We start from the raw sequence: 5,608 nt of genomic DNA, 5'->3' as shown, positions 1-5,608 counted from the left end.
GGACTTTATATATATTAATATCTAAGGGTAGATATTAACAATATTATTATGTATTAATATGTACTGCATATAATAAATATAATTAAATTTAAGAAATAATTTAAGTAAACATATATAATATAATTATTAAATAATTATAAACATTGGTAAACATTGAGTTGTTTAATTTTACTTTAAGTTCTGGGATACATGTGCAGAACACGCAGGTTTGTTACGTAGGTATACATGTGCCACCGTGGTTTGCTGCACCTATAAACCCTTCATTCAGGTTTTAAGCCTCGCATGCATTAGATATTTATCCTAAAGCTTTCCCTCCCCTTGCCATGTGATCTCATTGTTCAACTCCCACTTATGAGTGAGAACATGCAGTGTTTGGTTTTCTGTTCCTGTGTTAGTTTTTCTGAGGATGATGGTTTCCAGCTTCATCCATGTCCCTGAAAAGGATATGAACTCATCCTTTTTTATGGCTGGATAGTATTCCATGGTGCATATGTGCCACATTTTCTTTATCCAGTCTATCAGTTGATGGGTATTTTGGTTGGTTCCATGTCTTTGCTATTGTAAATAGTGCTGCAATAAACATATTTGTGCATGTGTCTTTATAGAATGATTGATAGTCCTTTGGGTATATACCCAGTAACAGGATTGCTGGGTTAAATGGAATTTCTGGTTCTGGATCCTTAAGGAATTGCCACACTGTCTTCCACAATGGTTGAACTAATTTACACTCCCACCAATAGTGTAAAAGTGTTTCTATTTCTCCATATCCTTGCCAACATCTGTTGTTTCCTGACTTTTTAATGACTGCCTTTCTAACTGGCATGAGATGGTATCTCATTGCAGTTTTGATTTGCATTTCTCTAATGACCAGTGATGCTGAACTTTTTATCATGTGTTTCTTGGCCACATAAATGTATTCTTTTGAGAAGTGTCTGCTAATATTCTTTGCCCAGTTTGATTTTGTTGTTGTTGTTGTTGTTGTTGTTGTTGTTTGACGGAGTCTCACTTTTTCGCCTAGGCCGGACTGCAGTGGCACTATCTCCACTCACTACAAGCTCCGCCTCCTGGGTTCACGCCATTCTCCTGCCTCAGCCTCCGGAATAGCTTGGACTACAGGCGACGGTTACCACGCCCGGCTATTTTTTTGCATTTTTAGTAGAGACGGGGTTTCACCCTGTTAGCCAGGATGGTCCTGATCTCCTGACCTCATGGTCCACCTGCCTCGGCCTCCCAAAGTGCTGGGATTACAGGCATGAGCCACTGCAGCCAGCCCTGATATATTTATTTTTATTATTGTAAATTTGTTTAAGGTCTTTGTAGATTCTGCATATCAGACCTTTGTCAGATAGATATATTGCAAGCCGGGCGCGGTGGCTCATGCCTGTAATCCTAGCACTTTGGGAGGCCGAGGCGGGCAGATCACAAGGTCAGGAGATCGAGACCACGGTGAAACCTCGTCTCTACTAAAAATACAAAAAATTCACCGGGCGCTGTTGTGGGCGCCTGTAGTCCCAGCTACTCGGGAGGCTGAGGCAGGAGAATGGCGTGAACCCGGGAGGCAGAGCTTGCAGTGAGCCGAGATCGGGCCACTGCACTCCAGCCTGGGCGACAGAGCGAGACTCCGTCTCAAAAAAAAAAAAAAAAAAAATTTCTCTCCTTGTGTAAGTTGCCTGTTCACTCTGATGATAGTTTCCTTTGCTATGCACAAGCTCTTCAGTTTAATTAGATCTCATTTGTCAATTTTGGCTTTTGTTGCAATTGCTTTTGGTGTTTTAGTCATGAAGTCGTTGCCCATGCCTATGTCCTGAATGGTATTGCCTAGGTTTTCTTCTAGGGTTTTTATGGTTTTAGGTTTTATATTTAAGTCTTTAATCCATCTTGAGTTAATTTTTTTATAAGGTGTAAGGAAGGGGTCCAATTTCTGTTTTCTGCATATCGCTAGCTCGTTTTCCCAGCACCATTTGTTAAATAGGGAATCCTTTCCCCATTGTTCGTTTTTGTCAGGTTTGTCAAAGATCAGATGGTAACACTGATGTTTGTTAACATGAGTAAACTAAGGAAATTGTAGTAATTTTCCTCAATACATACAATAAGTAAGATGCAATGTCACAACTTTTCAATTAATGTTAACTTCTATAAAAGGAATAAATGCACTTTTTTTTTTTTTTTTTTTTTTTTGAGACGGAGTCTCACGCTGTTGCCCAGGCTGGAGTGCAGTGGCGCGATCTCGGCTCACTGCAAGCTCCACCTCCCGGGTTCCCGCCATTCTCCTGCCTCAGCCTCCTGAGTAGCTGGGACTACAGGCGCCCGCCACCGCACCCGGCTAATTTTTTGTATTTTTAGTAGAGACGGGGTTTCACTGTGGTCTCGATCTCCTGACCTTGTGATCCGCCCGCCTCGGCCTCCCAAAGTGCTGGGATTACAGGCTTGAGCCACCGCGCCCGGCCATGCACATTATTTTTAATTTAAAATTATCATATTACATTATTTTAATACTGCTAATATTAAAAGATATAATGAAACAGTCTATGCTTCATACATGCTATCTGCTAGTCCTGCTACACAGAGGCAACCTTTTCAACTCTAAGTTTTTCCTTTATATTAACACTCACATATTTGAATAATAAGGCACCTAAATTTCTGCTTCTTGATTTGTCAGTGTTAGACCTTATTTTATTATATCTTCTCTGAAAATAAGTCATGTTTATTACTCTTATAAAAGTGTATGTATTTCTCCCTTTTCCTTATCTTCCCAATAGAATCCTTTAACAATTTGTTAACCAATGTTTGCCTTCACTGCTGAGTCAAGTAACACATTATGATTACATATTTCTTCTTGTTAACATTTTGTTTCATCTATTTGCCTCAATCTTTTATTTGCTTTTATTTTATGTAACTGACACCATTTTTCCTAAAAATAATTAATCAGTAATAAATTCTAATTCCTCAAAGGCAATAAGAATTCTACCAATTAAATGTTTTCTCCCTAAAGACCTTCTGCCAAACCACAATTTACCTATTCTATTTATCCTGTTATCTTATAAGCATATGGTATGACTGCCTTCCTGGGACTTCAATTGCTTCTCTCATGTATTAATCCCCTCACTTTCTGGATCACTATCTTTTCACTTGGTTTAATCTTTTATTTTGCTGAAGCACAGACTCAGTTAACTTTCTATGAAGTCATGAGGAGAAAAGAGAATAAAAGTAAAACATATGCTAATATTCAAGAGGATCCAAGGCAAGATAAAGAACTACAGCAGATTTAAATAAAAGTATTAAAAATTATAATTCTACAACTTAAAGAAGAAAAAATACTTATAACATCACCACCCTGAGGACAGCATCATTAATATTTTGTGTACTTCCTTCCAAACTATTCAGTGGGATATATAAATTTAAATATTGAAATCTTATAATTGCAGAAAACCACAAATATAATGATCACTTGTATATTCACACAGAATTAACAACTGTTAATACAGATTACATTTCTTTTTTCTTTTTTTTTTATTATACTTTAAGTTCTAGAGTACATGTGCACAACGTACAGGTTTGTTACATATGTATACATGTGCCATGTTGGTGTGCTGCACCCATTAACTCGTCATTTACATTATCTCCTAATGCTATCCCCCCCACCCCCTCCCCACAATAGGTTCCAGTGTGGGCTGTTCCCCTTTCTATGTCCAAGTGATCTCATTGTTCAATTCCCACCTATGAGTGAGAACATGCGGTATTTGGTTTTCTGTTCTTGCGAAAGTTTGCTGAGAATGATGGTTTCCAGCTGCATCCATGTCCCTACAACAGACACGAACTCATCCATTTTTATGGCTGCATAGTATTCCATGGTGTATATGTGCCACATTTTCTTAATCCAGTCTGTCACTGATGGACATTTGGGTTGATTCCAAATCTTTGCTATTGTGAATAGTGCCACTATAAACATACGTGTGCATGTGTCTTTACAGCACCATGACTTATAATGCTTTGGTTATATACCCAGTAATGGGATGGCTGGGTCAAATGGTATTTCTAGTTCTAGATCCTTGAGGAATCGCCACACTGTTTTCCATAATGCTTGAACTAGTTTACAGTCCCACCAACAGTGTAAAAGTGTTCCTATTTCTCCACATCCTCTCCAGCACCTATTGTTTCCTGATTTTTTAATGATCGCCATTCTAACTGGTTTGAGATGGTATCTCATTGTGGTTTTGATTTGCATTTCCCTGATGGTGAGTGATGATGAGCATTTTTTCATGTGTCTGTTGGCTGTATGAATGTCTTCTTTTGAGAAGTGTCTGTTCATATCCTTTGCCCACTTTTTGATGGGGTTGTTTGTTTATTTCTTATAAATTTGATTGAGTTCTTTGTAGGTTCTGGATATCAGCCCTTTGTCAGATGAGTAGATTGAAAAAATTTTCTCCCATTCCGTAGGTTGCCTGTTCACTCTGATGGTAGTTTCTTTTGCTGTGCAGAAGCTCTTTAGTTTAATTAGATCCCATTTGTCAATTTTGACTTTTGTTGTCGTTGCTTTTGCTGTTTTAGACATGAAGTCCTTGCCCATGCCTATGTCCTGAATGGTATTACCTATGTTTTCTTGTAGGGTTTTTATGTGTTTTTGTCAGGTTTGTCAAAAATCAGATGGCTGTAGATGTGTTGTATTATTTCTGAGGACTCTGTTCTGTTCCACTGGTCTAGATCTCTGTTCTGGTACCAGTACCATGCTGTTTTGGTTACTGTAGCCTTGTAGTATAGTTTGACGTCAGGTAGCATGATGCCTCCAGCTTTATTCTTTTGGCTTAGGATTGTCTTGGCAATGCAGGGTCTTTTTTGGTTCCATATGAGCTTTAAAGCAGTTTTTTCCAATTCTGTGAAGAAAGTCATTGCTAGCTTGATGGGGATGGCATTGAATCTATAAACTACCTTGGGCAGTATGGTCATTTTCACAATATTGATTCTTCCTATCCATAAGCATGGAATGTTTTTCCATTTGTTTGTGTCCTCTTTGATTTCACTGAGCAGTGGTTTGTGGTTCTCCTTGAAGAGGTCCTTTACATTCCTTGTAAGTTGGATTCCTAGGTATTTTACTCTCTTTGAAGCTATTGTGAATGGGAGTTCATTCATCATTTGGCTCTCTGTCTGTTACTGGTGTATAAGAATGCTTGTGATTTTTGCACATTGATTTTGTATCCTGAGACTTTGCTGAAGTTGTTATCAGCTTAGGGAGATTTTGGGCTGAGACGATGGGGTTCTCTAAATATACAATCATGTCATTGGCAAACAGGGACTATTTGACTTCTTTTCCTAACTGAATACCCTTGATTTCTTTCTCTTGCCTGGTTGCCCTAGCCAGAACTTCCAACACTATGTTGAATAGGAATGGTGAGACAGGGCATCCCTGTCTTGTGCCAGTTTTCAAAGAGAATGCTTCCAGTTTTTGCCCATTCAATATGATACAGCTGTGGGTTTGTCATAAATAGCTCTTATTATTTAGAGATACGTTCCATCAATACCGAACTTATTGAGTGTTTTTAGCCTGAAGGGCTGTTGAATATTGTCAAAGGCCTTTACTGCATCTATTGAGATAATCACGTGGTTTTTGTCT

Source organism: Macaca nemestrina, chromosome 19 (genome assembly GCF_043159975.1).
Source record: "Macaca nemestrina isolate mMacNem1 chromosome 19, mMacNem.hap1, whole genome shotgun sequence".
Classification (NCBI taxonomy): domain Eukaryota; kingdom Metazoa; phylum Chordata; class Mammalia; order Primates; family Cercopithecidae; genus Macaca; species Macaca nemestrina.
Note: the sequence above shows the minus strand (reverse complement) of the source record.